This window comes from Macaca nemestrina, chromosome 8 (assembly GCF_043159975.1).
Source record: "Macaca nemestrina isolate mMacNem1 chromosome 8, mMacNem.hap1, whole genome shotgun sequence".
Lineage (NCBI taxonomy): Eukaryota > Metazoa > Chordata > Mammalia > Primates > Cercopithecidae > Macaca > Macaca nemestrina.
Window position 1 is genome coordinate 34,318,830 of NC_092132.1, and position 21,485 is coordinate 34,340,314.

At 34.8% G+C, this 21,485-nt stretch overlaps 1 long non-coding RNA gene across 7 annotated transcripts in view; it reads left to right on the forward strand.

Annotated features, from left to right (window-relative positions):
• Positions 1 to 21,485, forward strand: part of LOC105475962 (uncharacterized) — a 132,822-nt gene that overhangs the window by 93,216 nt on the left and 18,121 nt on the right. Inside the window, exons 4-8 of one of the 7 annotated variants that reach the window (XR_983747.2) lie at positions 3,003 to 3,068; positions 4,035 to 4,187; positions 6,072 to 6,164; positions 8,338 to 8,439; positions 15,383 to 16,058. This is a non-coding gene — a long non-coding RNA (uncharacterized lncRNA). Of the gene's footprint in view, positions 1 to 3,002; positions 3,069 to 4,034; positions 4,188 to 6,071; positions 6,165 to 8,337; positions 8,440 to 14,574; positions 14,695 to 15,382; positions 16,059 to 21,485 lie in introns of those variants that run through there. The other 6 variants (XR_983746.2, XR_983748.2, XR_011606818.1 and 3 more) reach the window with 6 other exon arrangements.

Here is a 21,485-nt window from a genome sequence, read left to right on the forward strand (position 1 = left end):
TACTAGCATGCTCTGTTTCTTTGTGTTGATCCAGGTGTTGTGCCAATGAATGTCTTTATTCATTTTTAAACGTTAAAGTCTATATTTCCTTTTAACATTTGAAGATATTTTAACTGGATATAGAATTCAGGGTTGACAGGTTTTGTTTTGTTTTTCTTTTCAGCACTTTACAGATGTCAATGTATTGTCTTCTAGACAACATGATTTCTGACATCTGGGGTCATTCTCACTTTTTAAAAATATATTATCTTATATTCCTCTGGTTACCTTCAAGATTTATATATGTTCTTTGATATTATTTATTTGAAAATGATATTCCTCTATGTTTTATACTCCTTGATGCTCTCTGAAGGTATTGATTCTTCAGTTTGTTGTCTGTCGGTAATTTTGAAAAACATTTTGGTTATTATTTCTTGAAATATTTCTTCCACCCTATTCTTTTTAACAATCAAATAGGCATCATGTTGCTAGGTCGCAGGAACATAGTCTTTACTAGTGCTTCTGTACCTCCCCTGACATTCTCCCATAGCTCTTGGATGCCCTATTTTGCCCCATATCCCTATTATCTCTGGACCTGTTTCGGTTTGACTAACTTCTGTTAACCTAGAGTCACTTATTCTTTGTTCACATGTGTTGAGTATATTAATGAGCCCTGCATCAGTGAGAGAAATATAATCAGTCGGAGTTAAAGAGGGAAGAGGGGGGAGAGTAGAGAATGAGTGGAAGGTTTTACAGCAAAGTCTATCTGTGGGGCAAGCCATTAAACTATATACTATCATGCAAGAGCTGAGGCTACAGTCTTCCACAGTGAAACTTATTTGCTCTCATGGTTTTTAACTGATTAGATGATACCCATCCAAATTATTAGGGATAATTTATTTTACTTAAAGTGGAATGATTGTTGATTGTAACTACATCTATAAAATACTCAAGAACAACACCTAGATTAGTGTTTAATTGAATAACTGGATACTATAGCCTAGCCAATTCAACACATGAAACTATCACAAGCCAGTGCAACACATTTACTGTCTGTGTTGCTGTGTTTTCACTTCTATAATTTTTGTTTAATTATTTGTTATAATTTTCATATCGCTGCTGACATTACCCATATGATCCTGCATGTTCTGTACCTTCCCTGAAACACTTCAACATATTTATCATAGAGAGGGAGATCCTGCATTGGTGTTGTATCTGAATATGACTTTGGATCTTGGATGTGTATTGCTTTCCTTAGACTTACGTATGCCTCATATATTTCTTTTTTATGACATAAGTTGAACTGAACTACAGTAAATAAAATAACAGCTTTTATGCCTACAAGTGACTACACCTTCTCTTTTTCAATTGCTACTTAATGTAAGAATTTGAGCTATTATGATTAGGAAATGGACCAGTTCTCAAGTCTTGCCTTTTTTACATTTGTTCTTAGCACTTCCGGATGTCAAATTCTTATAGAAATAATTTGTGTTTGAAATGGGAGGAGCTACTCTGATGAAATATTTATTTTTACTCAATGTCTGCTCTACCCTTAGCTTTAGGTCTTACCTATGTTTAGCATCTCAGAGATGGCCGTCTTACAAGATCTTTCCTTCTCTACCTCTCAACAGTGTTTTACTATCATTGTTACTGGATTTTTGTTAGCCTAGTGGGAATGGGAGTGGCTGGGGACAGGCAGACATTCTTTGTTGTTTAAATGTAGCCTCAGTGGATCTCACCAATGTGGTCTTTTCTAATGCTTCTGAGCTTCCACTGGCTTTAGTGCGTAGCCCAGCATATATACCTGCTCCTTAATAAGGTATAGGTTTATTTAGATTTTGGTCCTTTTCTCAAGATGAAAAGGGCTTTCCCTAGTTCCCTGACAGTGCTTGTGCCCTTACCTCAATAAACTGAACATTTTTTTATTAGGAAGTAAAGGAATAAAATTCTGGGTAGAACTTCTTGTCTCTCATGCAGCAACTTCCCTTCTCCCAGGTCTGCATCACAAGGGACACATCCTTAAAATTTTTCCAGTCTATTCTGTGAGTGCTCAGTAGGGTTCATAAAGAAAAAATCTATAGAGGATACACATGTCCCCATTTGTTAAAATCCCTAGGGGATTCACACTCCTCAGTCCACACTTGGCCTCCTCCAATTAGGGAACAATCCTGGCTACACTCTTCTTTCCTGTGTCCTGTTGCCTCTAGCCTAGCTAAAGCTGTCCCACGTTCATGCCTCCTTACAGGCATTCACCCCTCCTTAAATAGAGCTCTCTGATGCATTCAAAATAAGTCATAAACTTGAAGCCTACCTTGAACTTTTCGTTGTAAGAGTGGGTGTGATGTCCTTTCTAGCTCTCTATATCCTCTACTGAAATCACAAGTCCCTCCCTCCCTTCTGTCTCCAAACCCCATCAGTCTGTGTTTGGTCCCTGCATTAATTATTTGTCACTGCATAACAAATTACCACAAACTGGGTGGCAAAGGAACCCATGTTTATCATCACATAGTTTTTGAGGGTCATACATCAGGATATGTCATGGATGGATCTTCTGCTTCAGGTTCCTTCACAAGATTGTGATCAATGTGTCAGCCAGGCCTGTGTTTCATCTGAAGGCTCAACTAAGGAGAGATTGACTTCCATGGAAAAGTATTCACAGGAGGTTTGACTGAGGACCTCTTTTTCTTGCTTTGATTGTAATTACCTATAGTTTCTTGCCATTTGGGCCTCTCTAACATACAGTTTGTTTTACTGAACCCAGCAAAGGGAATAGTCAGAACAGAAGTTACACGCTTATGCAGCCTAATCATGAGAATAGCCTTTCCATCCATCCATCCACTTTGCTTTATTCTATTGGTTAGAAGTAACATACTAGGCTAACTTATACTCAAGGGGAGACACTATTATACAAGGGCGTGAATAAGAGGCAGTAGATATTATTGAGGACCTTTGTAGTACATGCCTGCTGCAATACTCAAAGTACATATAGTTACTGAACTTTGCTGATCCTTCCATATCTCCAGGATCCATGACTATAACTGCTACCAACCTCTGGGCTGCAGCAGTGTATTGTCCATAACCCAAATAAGGTAATGTAGGAGATTTTACTTCCAAACATGTTATTCCCCTAGTCATTTAATAATAAGTTAATATTTTCTGTATATTTGGGGTGCTAATACCCTATATGGTTATAATCTCTTGCCCTGTCAATCCAGAAACAAATGCGCTATCCAAATTATCCGGGAAGAAAAATAATTTATGGCTAATTTGTAATTAAATGTAATGTTGAGATAAATTGAACATATCTATATTGTGGCTGAATTACTGCTGTGGCCCTTCCATTTATATCAAAAGTAGTTTACCAGTATCTAGTGCTCTGGAAATTTTATTAGTCTCTTTGTTTTTAAATTTCTAATTTTAAAAAAGTATATATTCTTTACTTCTTGCTCACACCAGCATCTTGAGATGAGAGTGGTAAGGGAGATGTAAATTTAAGGTGATTTTTTCCTCTTCTCCTTTTAAAATCACAATTCTAGTAATATTTGACTATAAAATTACTCTCTTGGCTACTGGCAACATTCCTGAAATGTTTACTTATGAGAACAGTGTGATTGATTAGGATACTGTATTGGATACTCTTTCTCCATTTCCAATACTGAATATGACAAATACACACACCCACACCCCACAACAACAATAACAAAACACAGCAAAGATCAAATATGGAGTAGCCAACAATATTATGTCATTCAGGTGCCCAAGAGAAATGAACCTGATTTAGGGATATGGTGGGGGCTAACCTCATCAGTATACGTTGCAGTTACCACTACAAAAGCGGTTTCTTCCTCAGTTAGTGGAAGATTTCACCTGCAGAAACAGAATTTTACTTAAGATAACCAATTGGTTATATTTAATTGGCTTATTGCCTGGCTGTGTGAGAAAAATACAGTTGCAAATGTCACAAAAGGAATGAATAACTGTCCTGTAAGATACTCAAGTCATTCACTTTAATTTCAACCTGCTGAAAAGACTTTTTTTTCTATTTCTCTACATAGCTTTTGATCCCACAAAAGGAATCTGGAAATAAATCATGGGGCAGATGTTTTGACCTTCACATCAGTGGATATTTTTCTAGGTATTTTGCTTTTCAGGAAAGCAGAGTCTTGATGATATATCTAGTGACTCAACTTATAAACAGGAAACCAAAGGTACTGTGACCTTAGATAGATGTGGTCATTTGTAAGTGTCCTATTGCTTGTGAAATCACATCATTAATTCAATTATATATCTTATTAAACCTAGTGCTACGAACCTGTGTCCTCATAAAATGTATATGTTGAATCCTTAACCCCAAGTATCTCAGAATGTGACTGAACTTTGTTATAGGGCTTTGGGAAAGTAATTGAGGTGAAATGAGGTCATACAGTAGGCCCTAATGCAATGCAACTGCTGTCCTTATAAGGACAGGGGGTTAGGACAAAGACTCACAAACAATAATGACCATGAGAAGATGCTGGAGGAAGACAATTATTACAAGCCAAGGAGAGAAGCTTCCGTAGAGACAGCCCTGCCTACACTTAGATCTTGCACTCCTAGCCTCTATGAGAAAATAAATTTCTGTTGTTAAAGCCGCCTTGTCCGTGGCATTTTATTTTAACAGTTCTAACAAATGATATACCTAGGGACGACATTTCTTGGCTGAATTCTAGATTTCTTCAGGTTAATATTTTGATGATGATCTATCTTCAGCACCTGTAGTACATTATCTTTAGCTCGCAGCCTGATGTTATTATTGAGTCTTTGGTCCTCCGGGAGTTACAGCTAGGGTCTGGGTTGGCCAGAGTCTCTCTGGATGAGTTATTTTTGGATAACTATAATATTCCCATAATTATGTAAGTTTGCTATACAAAAAAGTATTGTTTTCTATATATGACTTGAAGGGAAAAAGTGAGGACTTATGATATCATTTTTCTGCAAAGTAGTTTCCCTCAATTCTCCCCAAACCAACCTAACAAGGCTTGCTCCAGCTGCTCGCTAGAATTCTGACTGATTGTGACTGAAGGCATTGTAAACAGAAGGGAGTTTTTTGTTGTTATTGTTGTTATACTTGCTGTCTTCCCGCAGAATACCATTACTCTCTTTTGACTTTTCTTCTCCCCGCCATTTCTATCAGAAGCCTTTAGTAATGAGTCACTAGGCACACACAGCCACCACAGGAAGGTTAATCCTTTTGAGTCGAACAGCAAATATGTCAGGACAGCAGTAGGCAGGACAGGCTAAGCTGGGGCTAGAGTGTTCAGTGGAACTGATTTTTCAAGTTCTCTGGTGCTGGTAGGCTGACGTAAGAGCGTGGGATCTCTGATAGCTGCTGCCAGGCGGGTTGGCTGCTAACTCATTGTTCTTTCACAGTTGAGGCGCCACTGGGCCTGCGTGGTACAGCGGTCCAGGTGTACTTGGCATCGACAGTTAAAGACTAGTCACCCGTGGTGGTAGTGATAGTAATGGCAACATCATAGGCTACAGTAGTAAAGGAATTTTGCTTGTAGAGGAAAAGAGGAAAGGTAGCGTGGCAGAGGCCACTGAACCCCCACATTGGAAGACAAAAAGAAGCAGCAGCTTCCATTCCAGATGGGAAGACACAAACAGGATTTTTGTAACCCTTAAATTCCTTTCACAACCAGATTTTAATTTCCATTTATCCACCAAGACTTCTTTCTGGGAAGTGTGAGGATTTACTTCATGAATGGCACTTGCTGTTTCCCTGAAAGCTGAATAATGAATTTCTTTAATGTTTACCTGTGTATTACAAATTGACTGTGTTTGTCCCAGAACACGTGTGGGTTTCCTGGCATAGCTTTTTTGATCTATTTCTTATTCTTCTTAGTCCTTTCCCCAGTGTCTCCAATGCAAGGTAATTCTGTTGATCAAAAAAGTAGCTTCTCTGGGTCATCCAACGAACATTCCTGGTCTCACTACTAGAATAGTCTCAATTAGGTCCTCAGTCTCTGAGCAACATTATGTCTTATACTAATGATCTTCTGCACTAAATCATGGGAAATATTATGTTCATTTTTATCTTTCCTCCACTTAAGCAAGGTGCCTAAACCCCATTTTGAGGGCTACAGAGAGGACTACATTGAGACTTGGCAAAGTCCTATAGAAGTTTTGGTTTCTTATGGTAAACTGTAAGTATATAGTTTATTAATGATGCATCAGACAGATAAACATTTGATGAGCAAAGCTTCCTTAGGTTTCCCAGCTCCTCACAGGGAGTAGGCTTGAACTGATGATCATTTAGGCTATTTTTCAATTGTCTCCCAACCTCTTTCCTCTCAGCACCATCTCTGACCTGCCTCGTAGCCCAGGATTCTAGTTCTGTGGACAGAATCACACAGGGGTGTGTGTGTGTGTGTGTGTGTGTGTGTGTGTGTGTGTGTGTGTGTGTGTCTCCTGTATGTCTTTAAACTGGTATCTATCCAAAGCATTCACAGGAGTTCATAAAATAGGAGAAAAGAGAAATACAGATATTTTCTCACTGAACAACCTTCTAATTCATGGATTGCATCCACACATTTATTTCAATGATTATTTAATATGCTTCCATTGCTTATGAGAAAAAAATCCATACCTTGTAACATGAAATTTAAAGACATCAAGCAATCTGCTACATCATGGCTTTCTGACTACTTCTCTGACCTCTGCTATACCTTCAGGTATAAAGATTTTTTATATTTTAGTGCCATTTTAATATAGCGCTTTTGTTTAAGCTACCCTCTTTCTCCACCTTGATTATCACCCTGCACTTGCCTAATTATTACACAGTTCAGCTAATTATCTCCAACTTAAACACCATAAATCTCCAACAAAACACCATATGTCAGGTGTCATAATTTCAGGGAGCTCTTTAACATGCTACTTTTTAAACTTTTAAATGTGTCTCTACTGTGCTATCAATAAATTTTGTACAAATGTACAAAAACAGTAGAATAAATACATAAATCTTGGTATATTTATACCACGAAGCATAGTACAACACTAAGAATGGATAATTCTTGTAATCATAATGTTAAAGTAAAGATTCCAGGTACGAGAGAGTACCTGTTGTATGACTCCACTTTTATAAATTTCAGAAACAGGCTACAGTGTTAGAAGTCAGGAAAGTGGATACCTTGGTAGTGAGTAGCGGAGAAACGCAGATGGGAATGCTGTGGGACTGAGAAATTGTAAACATTGCTTAGTGGAGTGAGGAAGATGTAAACAAGTGGAAAGATAGACCACATGCACTGTTGCTAAAATGCAATACTGTTATCAATTCTCTATAAATTGACCTATAGATTCAACAAGATATCAACAAGACTTTCTATGCCAGCTGTTATAAAAGCACTAACATAGATTATATAATTTACCTTTAATTGAAAGGGACTTGGAATAGTCAAAACAAATAGAAAAAGAAGAATACAATTGAATATCTCAAAGTTCCTGGTTATAAGACTTAGTATAAACTACAATAATCAAAATAATGTAGTAAAATATTGGCATGTGGATATACAAAAATATAATCATACTAGATAACCAAGAAATATACCTACATATAATTCAGTTAATTGACTTTGCTTAAGTTGAGTGAAGTAATGATTAATATGTGCTTTTTTAAAAAAATTAGGCCTGCAAAGACTGTAGACACACTAAAAGAAAAGAATACTAATCACTACTTCACATTATGGACAAATATTAAAGTGACATGTATCTATATTTATATATTTCCTTTTAATAAAGATAAAATATTTATAACCATTAGGTAGAATAATATTGTAAACAGCAGAGAAAACAGTGAAAATAACACTTTAAAATATCAGAAAATTAGGCATTATTAAAATCAATAATATTTGTCATTAAAAGACACTATTAAGAAAATGGATAATTCACAGACACAGAGAAAATATATTCAATGCGTATACCTAATAAAATATTGAAAACTAGAGTATATTTTATTTGCATGAATTCAATAACAAAAAGAAATTAACATACATAGTGACAATGAGGAATGATATAGGACCCAGAGTTCACCAAAAAATAAATGATTGTTCAATAAGGCCTTGAAAAAGTGTTCAGCTATATCAATTTTAGGGAAAATGGCTGAAATTTAAAAGATTATACTTAAAAGACTATAATGGCCAAAATTAAAAGAAAGAGAAGCATAAATATGTAGAAGAATGTGGAGCTCCTGAGACTTTCATATATTCATGGTGCAGGTACCAAAAAGAACCAGCTAAGAAAGTGTGTCTTTGTTTGTTTTCTGCTGCATATAGAATATATCTGAAACTGAGTAATTTTTTTTAATGAATGTATTTCTTATAGTCATGGAGGCTGAGAAGTCCAAGGTCAAAGGGTCACACCTGCTGAGGGACTTTTTTCTAGTAGGACTCTGCAGACTCCCAAAGCAGTGCAGAGCATCACATGGTGAGGAGGATGAGTGTTCTAGTTCAGGCATCTATACCTCTTCTTATAAAGAAAGCCACATCCCACTCTCATGTCAGCTTATTAATCCACTAACCCATTAACCAACAAATCCATGAATGGATTAATCCATCTATGCAGACAGAATGCTTGTGACGTAATCACCTCTTAGAGACTCTAACCCTTCAATACTGCCACATTGAAAATCAAACTCCAGCATGAGTTTTGAAGAGGACAAATACTCAAACCATAGCCTCTTGTTTCTCTTGGATAATCTGGAATTTTTAGACTGCAGTCAAACAGAGGAAAAAAGTGGTTCTGAGCTTCTGTAACTTATAATTAACTCATTTCCCTGCATTTGGAGTGCAGGGGATAAAAGTTGAACATCACAATGAAAAATGGTATACATAAGAAGTTCAAATGTAAAACAGAAGCCTATAGAGAAGAAACGGTAAGCTCACTTGCTTGTGTTGATCAGTATATTATGTGGCACATTTAGACATAGAGAAGGAATCCAGAGAGTAAAAATAGTTTTAACCAATACATCCTTGCATTCCCCTTATGTTGAGCAAAGAAAGCTGATGTGGTGGACTCTTACAGTTCTTTAAATAAAATAGCAAGTTGTTACTTTAGCAATTTATCATGCCATTTATTAAAGTACTTTATATTTTGCGACAAATTTGGCTGGATGGGTAGAAATGAGCTTTTCTTACTTAGATGTTCACTTTTGGGACAACTTTAAAATACACTTTTATTACTTTTTGTTTCCTCAAGTTCGTGCTCTGTGGGAGGCGATCTATTATAAGGTAGATTTGTTCAATAGGTCCTGCAGGGCTTGACAAATACATGTCTCTAGGGATGTTATTTTGGTGGTATAAAATACAAAGAAAACTACTAAATAAATGTAGGAAATAGATATAAAATATACAAAAAACAACGAATATGTTTTTATTTTAGATATTTAGAAATATGAAGATTAACGTCAAAGAAAGCTCATCCATTGCTTTTCCAAAATGTAGAATTAGCTTGATAAAATATAATTCCTAAAAGGCATATATTTTTGCATTTTAGCTGTCTCTCTAATAACTTCCTCAATGAAAACCAATTTTCCAAAATTATTGACATTATTATTATTATTATTATTATTTTATAGAGTCTCACTCTGTCACCCAGGCTGGAGTGCAGTGGCGCAATCTTGGCTTACTGCAAGCTCCGCCTCCCGGGTTGATGCCATTCTCCTGCCTCAGCCTCCCGAGTAGCTGGGACTACAGGCGCCCGCCACCACGCCTGGCTAATTTTTTGTATTTTTAGTAGAGACGGGGTTTCACTGTGTTAGCCAGGATGGTGTCGATCCCCTGACCTCATGATCCGCCCGCCTCAGCCTCCCAAAGTGCTGGGATTACAGGCGTGAGCCACCGTGCTCGGCCAAGTTTTATTATTTTTAATACAAATTGTCACACTATATCTAGAGAAGAATACAATTTTAGCATTTCTAGACCATATTCTTAAGATATGTATTTCTAAATAAATCTCAATATCTTTTCAGCCATTATTCAACAGATAAACTTTGTGGGTTACCAGAAAATAGTCTTAGGTATGAAGTCAAATAAACAACAAAATTATCAGCATATTGTTAGCAGCCATTTGAACTTCAAACCTTATATCTTTAAATGTATGGCTTCTTTCCAGTTTAATCAACAACATTAAAAATATTATTATCATTATTATTTCATCCAAAGAGTAGCAATATAATTTCCTAGTTATATGGAAACTCTGAAGTCAAAATGCCTCGATTCAAATCCTGACCTTGGCACTTACTAACAATGATACTAGGCGAGTTACTTTGTCTTTTTGCACCACAATTTAGTTTTGCCACATACAGAATTAGTCTAATACTATCCACATTACACATTTTGTGCGAATTCAATTTGTTTATCCATGTAATGAGCTTTGAACAGTGTATGGTGCACACCATGCAGTTTATAAGTGATTATTATTAATATAATTTTCATTCTCTTTGAGAAAACAAAATGTTATCATGACAAAGCTACTTCGGTTCAAGTTTTTTCCAGCCATTAATACAGCCCATCAAACACAGTTAGTTGTCTCTTTCATTAACTTCTGTCTAGCTAACTACCTTCGTTACATTTCTAAAACCTGCTTTCTGCTTCGTTGAGAATATTGATTCCAATTTTAAGTAGATGTCCTTCAGTTTTACATGATGGAAGTCATTTACCTATACTTTGAATAACAGTTCCACCTCCTCTTTCCGGACTTCGTTCCTCAGTCATTTACCCAGTTTATTTATGTTGTTTTTCTCATTCTTTCTATATCCTTAACTAACGCACATATACAAGTATCGTCACTCCTTTATCTCTTGATACTTTACCAAGTATCATCCCTCCCCACTTTACACCTAAAGAACACACCCTAAATGCACTCTCCACTGCCTCACTTCCAGTTTTTGTATGTATCTCTGTTATGTCTCTGGAACAATTCCCATTAATAGCAGCTGCAACTTTAATGGTGCTATATGAAATCAGCAAGTATAGCTTTTGTTTTTAAACGTACATCACTGCCAAATTTCAAAATGTTACTCATTTGTTTTTGCAGCTCTACTCCCTCAATTCCATGACTCAACATGCTCCTTGTTCTTACACCTTTGTGCGTAAGAATTTTGCAGCATCTCCTTTGTGGGCTATTAAACTTTGCCTGTCACTTAAACGCTGGTCTTTTGAAGGGTTCTGCACAAACACTGTTCTCTTAATCTTTTTTTTTTTTTTTTTTTTTTTTTTTGAGACGGAGTCTCGCTCTGTTGCCCAGCCTGGAGTGCAGTGGCCGGATCTCGGCTCACTGCAAGCTCCGCCTCCCGGGTTTACGCCATTCTCCTGCCTCAGCCTCCCGAGTAGCTGGGACTACAGACGCTCGCCACCTCGCCCGGCTATTTTTTTGTATTTTTTTACTAGAGACGGGGTTTCACCGGGTTAGCCAGGATGGTCTCGATCTCCTGACCTCGTGATCCGCCCGTCTCGGCCTCCCAAAGTGCTGGGATTACAGGCTTGAGCCACTGCGCCCGGCCTGTTCTCTTAATCTTTAAGCCTCCTTCCTTTCTTGGAATTTTTTCTACCAATTCCATATATTAACATTTTTCCAGTCCATGTAACACTTCCATACAGTAAAATGCACATATCTAATGTACAGAGTTGAATAATCTTTGACAATGTCATCCTAATCAAAGTATAAAATATTTTATTTATCTCAGAATGTTACACTATGTTCCTCTAAAATGTGCTATGTATTAAAATATTCAATTTAACTTAAATAAAAATCTTCAATTGTTTTATAATTTAAAAATGCACATATAGATCATATGTCATTCCGTTTTTAGTGTTTTGGGTACAGTTCATAACATTTTCCATAGTGGCTGCACCATACTTTATCTTCATCAACAATGTATAGTGATTCCAATTTCCTTACATCCTCATCAACAATTGTTATCTCTGTCTCTCACTCTATATATATACACACACACATATATATGTATGTGTGTATATGTATACATATGTATCTAGGTATATATGTAATATATAAAATATATGTTATATATAGGTTTAATATATATTATAGATATTATATATTACATGTATCTTATAATATGTAACAATACCTCCTTGTGTGTGTACCATATATTACTTCCTGGTATGCATTCCAAAAAAATTGAAATCAAGATTTTGAATAGATACCTGCATTTCCATGTTAATTGCAGCATTATTCACAGTAGTCAAGATATGAAAACAATCCAAATGTTTACCAACAGATAAATGGCTTAAAAAATATTGTATATACTGCCGGGAATGGTGGTTCATGCATGTAATCCTAGCACTTTGGGAATTCGAAGTGGAATGATTACTTGAGCCCAGGAGTTTGAAACCAGCCTGGGCAACATAGTGAGAGTCCATTTCTACAAAAAATTAAAAAATATATATTAGGTGGGTATGGTGGTGCGTGCCTGTAGTCCCAGCTACTTGGGAGTCTGAGGCAGAAGAATTGCTTGAGCCTGGTAAGTTGAGGCTGCAGCAAATTACTATTGTTTCACTCTATTCCAACCTCACAGCAAGACCTTGTATTGAAATAATAATAATAATAATGAATATAGCATATACATACAATGGAATATTATTCAGCCTTTTTTAAAAAAGGAAATATTGTAGTCCCAGCTAGTCGGAAGGCTGAGGCAGGAGAATGGCGTGAACCCGGGAGGCAGAGCTCCTAATGAGCCGAGATCGTGCCATTGCACTCTAGCCTGGGTGACAGAGCAAGACTTCGTCTCAAAAATAAACAAATAAATAAATAAATAATTTTTTTTAAAAAAAGGAAATATTGTCTTTCATTACAACATGAATTCATGTAACTGGTAGGACATTATGCTAAGTGAAATAGACCAGTTACATAAAAACAAAGACCACATAATTCTGTTCATATAAGATGTCTAAAATAAACTCACAGAGCAAAGAATAGAAAGATGGTGGCCAGGAGCCAAGGACAAGGAAAATGGGAAATTGTTACTCAATGGGTATAAAGTATCATTATGTGAGAAATACAAGTTCTACAAATCTGCTGTACAGCATACTACCTATACTTAATACAGTATTTTGCACTTTAAAATGTTAAGGGGATAGGTCTATTTTAAGGGTTCATGCCACAAAACACATGCATACCCACATAAGGAAATTTTTAGAGGTGGTATATATGTTTAGTACTTTGATATCTTTAGTAATATTATCATGGTGTATACATATATCCAAATTCATCAAAATATATACATAAAACATGCAATATTGTATATATTAATTATATCTCAGTTTATTTGGCTCAGAAAACAAAAAATCAAACTTTATGAAATTAGATATATTCATATATAAAGAAATATTTATATAATTAAATGCTTATTTTGGAAAAAAAGAACAATCTCAAATCAAAATCCTAGTATTTTTTTTTACAAAAAACAAACAGTAAAGTAAACCCAAAGCAAGCAAGGAAGACAATAATAAACATAATAGAAATCAATGAAATTAAAAGCATAAAATAATAAAAATCAATTAAACCAAATATTGCTACTTTGAACATAAAAATAAAATTGATAAAACTTTAGCAATGCTAATGAGATGGATGGGAGAGACAGACAGAGAGAAAGAGAGAGAGAGAGAAAGAGAGAGAGAGAGAGAACAAGGGAGAAATTATCAATATTAAGAATGAAAAACAGAACACCACTCTAGATTCTCTAGATATCAAGAGGATTATAAAGGAATATTACACATGACTTCATGCCAATAAGTTTACTGAGGTAAAATAAATGAATTCCTTGAAAGACACAAACTACCAAAGTTACTCAAGAAAATATACAAAAGGAATAGCTCTGTAAATAGTAAGAACACTGAAAAATTTAATTAAAACATCTTCACATAAACATATGTGCACACAGATGCATATTCACAAGCAGACCCTCAAATCATCATGCCCAAATGGTTTCACTGGTAAAATCTTAAAAATATTTAAAGAAGAAATAAAAATTTCTACATAAAACATTCCAGATAATAAAAGAGAAGGAATTATTAACATTAACCAACTCGCTTTCCATAGTATTACTCTTTTTCTTTCAATTCTTCAGATTTTAAAATTTCTATATATATTCAAGTTCACTCTTTTTTTTGATAATTCTAATGTAATGCTGAAACTTTTTATCTGATTTTTATTTTAGTTAATAAATTTTAATTTCTAGGATTTTCTTTTTTAAATTTCTGTTGAGTTTCTTCACCAATAGTATATTATCTCTCAGTTATTGAAAGTATTTTCTTTTAATACTTGAGAATATTTATGCTAGCTGATTTGAATTCATCATCTGCTTAATCCAACATTTAAGCCACTGTGAGTCAATTCTATTGACTGATTCTTCTGAGTTTGCATATCACTTTCCTGTGTCATTGTGTGTTTAGCAATATTTAGTTGGAAACTGAGTATTTTATACAATACGTTGTAGCAACTTTATATTCTGTCACATTTTTCTGTTAATTTTTAATTCTAGTAGATTAATAACTAGCATGGCTTCTCTCTGAAACTGTGTCTCCCTGTGGTATGTAGCAGCTGATTATCTCTAGTATGATGACTTCGAACAGTGGAATTTTTTAGCTTGGTCTTCATATATTTCCCTTGGTCTTCAAATAATTGGTGCTCAGCTAAAGATCTAAGCGGAGACGGAAAGTAAGCCTTCTTTTGGCTTCCATGCTTCTGAGGTTGTTCCTTTATTTTCAGAGTATATCTTTCATTCATTCCCTTATAATCTGTACTCTGACATTTCAAAGCTACTCAGCATCACATTTTTGCTAACTGAGCTGTGACTGGTTGAGAATGTAGTCAGTTAAATGAAGCAACAAACTGACACACAAGCTTCCTGAAGCTCTCACTTCCATGAGTGAACTCTCTTTTGGTATCTACTTGCTTTTTTTATTTTTTAACTACTAAGACAGAGATCTCCTTTTTTGCATTCATAATTTAGCTTTGAGTCTCATATTTTGGGGAGACTGCACTGATTGGGTTCTCACAGTTTCTGTGGTTCTTGCACAGACCCTTTCATGCTTCTTTTCAAGCCCTGAATTCTGATTTTATTGCCTTTAGCAAGTAGTGCTATGACTTTTCCTACCCCTGGTTTATCTTGGTTTTGGAAATTGAGTTGTGCCCTCAAACTAATAAACAAAAACTGTCAATAAATATCACATTCAGTTGCATTTTCATACTTAAATTATTCTACAACTTCTGTTGCATATTGGATACTTTCCAATGTCTTTTACTTTTTACTAGTTTTTATATTTGTTTTTGCACACTGATCACATTGCTATTTATCTCCTTTGGCATTACCAAAAGTCCTGTCTCTTTTTTTTTTTTCTTACAGACCATGTTTTCATACCTTCATTAAGGTATATTTCTGTCTAAGTCCATTTGTGCTACTCTAACAAAATACCACAGACTGGGTAACTTATAAAAAAACAGAAAATGATTTCTCACAATTCTCAAGGATGAGAAGTCCAAGATCAAGGTGCTGACAGGTTCAATCATCTGGTGAGGATTCCATTTCTGCTCTCAACATGGCACCGTGAACTCCGAATTCTCCTCAGGGGATAAAAACACTGTGTCCTCAAATGGCGAAAGGCAGAAGGCAAGCTGGCAAATTCGTGTGAAGCCCCTTTTATGAAAGCCCTAATCCTACTCACAAGAGGAGGAGTCCTCATGATCTAATCACCTCCTAAATGTGCCATCTCTTGGTACCATCACATTGGCATTAAGTTTCAGTGCCTGAGTTTTGGAGGAAAAATATTACTATAAAACTTATAGCAACTGATATAAAAATTCACATACAGTATTTTAGGAATACATCTTGAGTTGTGACATATGCATGCATCCATAAAACTATCACTACAATCAAGCTAATAAACATTTAAAAACCTCAAAGTTGTGTCCCTTCTATATTTCTTTCCCTCATTCCTTGCCCTCCTATTCCAGGCAATTACTGTTCTGATTTCCATGACTACAGATTAATTTATATTTTCCAGAGTTTTACAGAAATTTAATAATGCAGTATGGACTATTTTATTTAATGTTTTTACCTCACTTATTTTGTGATACAGCCACATGGATACTTTTATCATGAGTTTACACCTTTTTATTGTAGAATGGTTTTCCATTTTATGAACATAACATTATTTATCTATTCATTTACCTGTTGATTGGCATTTAATTTATTTCAATTTTGGGGTTACTATGAACAAATTATAAGCAAATTTTCTTTAATGACATAGACTTTCATTTATCTTAGGTAAATATCTAAGTGCAGAATGGCTGAGTCATATGGTTTTGTGTATGTTTAATATTTTAAGAATCTCCATATTGTTTTTGAAAGTAATTGTTTTAAATTCCAAGCTTTAGTGTATAAGTGTTCCAGTTGCTCTACATCTTTGCCAATACTCCTTTAAATTATCTTGATTAATTAGTGGTAATGGTATCACAGGAGTATCTATATATCAAATTTTATCAAAATGCACACTTTAAATGTAATTTACGTACTATAACAATCATTAAAAATGTGAAGACTACTTATTTCTATGAATTATAAAACCATTTTTTCTGTGAACTACATCTTTAAGTTTTTAAATAGAAGTATGCATTTATTTAATTTCTGCAATGTGTATGTGCTTTTCCCCCACACAGTAATTCACTGTTCGGTATAGGCTATACCAGATGAAAGAAAAATGTTTTCCTTACGTGGCATGCTCTGCATTTGCTTTTTTGTTTGTGTGTTTGTTTTGGACTACAATAAAATTGTGTATGTAATGAGAATAAGAGTCAGAAAATAATTTCCGAACTTCGCAAGCCTCTGATCCCTAACTCAAATCTCCTGCTGGGTTATGCCACGTTGTTGATCAACAAATCTTTTACAGGTTTGGTGTTAGATTTTGATACATGGAGAGGGTGAGGAGCATCTAAATACAATCTGCTGCCCCTGGATAGGTTACCTCCAGCCTTAGGCAGCATTTTACAGCTACTCAGTGAGTTACAAACAGCAAAGCTTAAGGGCACATTTTGCTATCCCCACAGGCAGCCAGAGAGCAAGAAAGATGAGCAACATCTGATGCTCACTACTTGGTTTTTCAATGCAAAATGTACTTGAATATCTATTGTAACAACCAGGAGGAGGGTGTGTTCCTGCCGATAGTTGACAAGGATTCTGTTGCACTGCTGGAGGAATTCTTATTCTAAGTGTCCAAGAAACAGTACACTGCCCAAGATGTTGGATTTGAAAGTAGGGAGCTTATGCTAGACATCTGGTAGGTGAATCTGCATGCAACAGTTTAGAAACTCTGCCATCAATAACACAGGCTATTTCATTCCATTTGGAACTCTTGTACTTTTAGAGTCATTCAAGCTGCAACATGATACCCTAACCAATGCATATGTACTCTGCAAATTAGAGCTTCACCATTATTTTCAAATATTTTATGTGATAGCTCTTAGAATTATTAGAAAAAATAACAGTATCACAATTGCAGTGAAAGAAAAAAATAAATTTGGGGATTCTTTAAATGTAAATTGTGTGACATACAGAATGGCTGTAAAAATGGCTTTAAACCTGTTACCATCTATTATGAAAAAATGTTTTCTCAGTGGCAATTCTCAAAATGTTTGCAAGACTATTAACAAAAAGTTTATTAAAACAATTGTGTAAACCCAGTTCAAGTAAAATAACATATAAAATTGTGTTAATGGCAGCAAATGTATTTAATATAATTTTGAAAAATCTTTATCTGGATATTTCAAACAACTTTTATTTTGATAGCTATCTTAACACTTTACATTGATCACAGTAGTATAGAATCAGGAAAATTAATTGATTTAATTACATTTATTTGTCCCACATAGACATGCTCCATATAGATAATCACACGTTCTCTATAATTTGTTACAGTTTGCCATCCATTTTCTATGGATGTAATCTGAAATTTGAGAAATACTATCCAAGCAAATGTAATACCAAATAATATCTCTTGAGATTATTCTTGTTACTTCCAGTCACCTGTGTGAAGATGATAATCTTCTGAATGTTCTCTTTAACTGACATTGCTCATCTTAAAAATGCAGGACCTCTTTGACAGAAAGGTTGTATTCGTTTCTCATTTAGAAATTACAAGATGACCCATCTAGAAAAGTAAGGAGGTGATCTGAAATATTGAGTTACTTTCCTCAAGTTTGAAATTGTTGGACATTCAATTAAATCATGTTTTTTTCCTAAATAATGTAATATAGTTTGAATGTTTGTCACCTCCGAATCTCATGTTGAGATGTAATTCGTAATCTCGGATGTGGGGCCTGGTGAGAGATGATTGGATAATGGGGCAGATTCCTAATGAATGGCTTAGCACCAACCTCTTGGTGATAAGTGAGTTCTTGGCCAGTCAGTTCACATGAGATCTGGTTGTCTAAAAGAGTCTGGGACTGCCCCCTTCTCTCTCTTGCTCCTGTTTTAGCCATATAATGCACTGGCAGCTCCTTCACCTTCACCGTGATTGTAAGCCTCCCGAGGTACACGCAAGAAGCAGATGTCCCCACCGTGCTTCCTGTACAGCTTTCAGAGCCATGAGTAAAAACAAAACCCCCTTTCTTTAGAAATTACTCAGCCCCAGATATTTCTTTGTAGCAATACAAGAACAGACTAGCACACAATGGAAACATAGAGCCAAATATTAAAATGGATTTCTGAAATAGTAATAAGGGATAATTTTTTGATATTAATATTTTCCTCCCTAAAAGTGTGTGCAGCTTGCTTCTTAAAAAAAAAAAAAAAAAAAAAAAAAAAGCACAGTTACACATATCTTGGTAAACTTCTCAGTTCCTTATCTTTGGTTCCATCTTCCTTCCCTATTTCTGTAAGGGTAATTCCATTCCTCCAGTTACTTAACTCAAGCTACTTAGTATCATATTGACTCGTCTATTTCCCTTATATTTATCAGAAAATACAATTGATCAGAAAATACCAATAGCTCTACATTTGGAGCTATCTTGCCTGCTGCATTGCTAATATTCAGCACTCAGGTGTGATTATTTAGCTCTTGAATTACTGCAATAATCTCCCAACAGATTATCCTATGTCTTTTCTTATTCCTTACAGTCTATTCTCAACAACAACTAAAAAGCTAAGATCATAATGTGTAAATTTGTCATATCATTTTATTCTTTGTTCAAAATCCCACACTGTCTTCCATGTTACTAAGAGTAAAAACAAATTCCAAACTCCTAATAATGATTTATTTTAGGCCAAGGAATGATATATCTTATTTTTTTAACCTTATGACATCTTTACTAATACACAAATTAGGTCACAATGTTTCAACTATTTGGAACTGTTAAAATTTCCAGCAAATACAAATAATACCCACATTAGGGGATTTGATTTATTATTCCCTTTGCCTAGAATATTCTATTCCCAGATATCCACTTATATTAGAACCTCTCCTCTTATAAATCTTGGTTCAGATGTCACCTTTTCACTGACTCTTATCAAGTTCTCAGCATTTCTGTTACTTTTATGGCTATTAATACTTGTATAATAGAAACATAATTTATAAAAATATGATTTATTTTTATATGTATTTACTGTTTAATGTCTGTTACATTAAGAGGGAGACACTATGAAGAAAAATAAATTATTTGATTATTTTACTCATTGGTGGATTCCCTGCACATAGAAACATCTCTTACCTAGACAACCTACTGCATACGTTTCTTCTGAATAGATGAATAAATGCAGAGATGAATGATGCATTTTAGAAGGAAATGTGTCTTTCTAGCTCATTTAGTGATTTAACCAATGATCTACTCAATTAGATTTCATTTAAGAGTCAGAAGAGGAATATGGAGGTAGCATTTCTTAAGTATATCTCTGGAATAGCCGAGTGAATTTTTCTTGTAATAATTAACTTTTCTCTGAAGAAATCTCTGAAGAAAAATGACTAGAACTAGAAATTTATACATATTTGGTCTTATACACAAAACTTAAACACAAAAAGAGTAGAGTTTAGAGGAAAACGGATAATACAGAGTTCTGACTTAGCACATGATTTGACTAAACCCCATGGCGTCAATCACAAGGATGTGGAACTATGAGAAAAATAAATAAATAAATAAATTTAAAAAACCTAAAATCACAATTTAATTTAATATCTCTCCACTCAATGAAAGATAAGAAGAACTTTGCTGGAATAAGTAATTTATACTTCAAAAATATTTATTTTCTATAAGGCAGTAAATGTTAGACAGAGGAAGATTTTTAAGTTCTAAATCTTATTTTACAAGAAGAAAATGTAATCAGGTGAGTTATTAGGATAAGCATTTACATTCAAGGAGACTACTCAATAACTGCTTATATTCCACATTTTGCCATGATACTATTACTACTTCTCTAAGAATGCTAGTTCCCTCGGAAACTGATGCCCTCACAATGGGCTTTTCAGAGAAATTTCTTTCAGCTGCTGTTTCTAGAAACAATTTTAGTCACTTCCTTCCTATAATTCTTTAGTCACAAATAGTTGAAGATTCTTAGAAACTTGATGTCTTTGCATTCATAAGAGGCAAAAAATAGCAACCTCTCAGTTCCTTTCTCCCCTCCAAACTGTGATGTAGTCACATCTAATTTGACCACTAGGAAAGTGACAACCTGAACAAACAGGTCACAGAGAATTAAGACTTTTTCTCTAACGGTACTAAGTGAGAATTGATGAAAATCTTCTATATTTAATTATTTAAAACTTATGCCTACCTAGAGGCACATACTATTATTCATTATTCAGTGATAAGGATATCTAGAGAGATTCTATAAATTAATGAAGTTTATATAATTAGAAGATTGGACAGTCAATATTCAGGCCCACGTTTCCCTGAGCCAGACAAAATGACTCTTCCCCTCCTGACTGCATTATCTGCAATATTTGGATATAAATGAATATGTGGTCCTACCAGGCTATCATGTCTACCTTGTTTTTCCACATGAAGCTTAGGCTATCAGTGTGCCCAATCACAAGTCAGGTTCATAGAAAAAAATTAAAACTTCATCTTTAATAGCTGTATAACTGAAAGACCATTAATTAGCTCTAGGAATTTTAATAAATTTGAGAGAGATTTTTCTTGAGAGCAGGTTAAATATTTTAAATTGTAGGCAAAGTAATTTATGTAGCAGTGTCGAAACTTCTGAATTAAAGACCCAATTAAAAATCTAGACAAAATAAAACATTCCTATAGATAATCGCTAATTAATATGTCATGAAAATTGTTACTTTATATGATTAACTGAAATACTAGGCAATTAAATAAAATTTTGAAATCGATAGACTCCAGGTAGTAGTGGTGAGGGGGGCTGCCACAAAAAGTACCCATCTCAGCAAGCAGTCTCTGTCCAACACAGCCACAGCAGATACAGCCAGCACATGTTCAGCCTTGGAAGCCTCTTC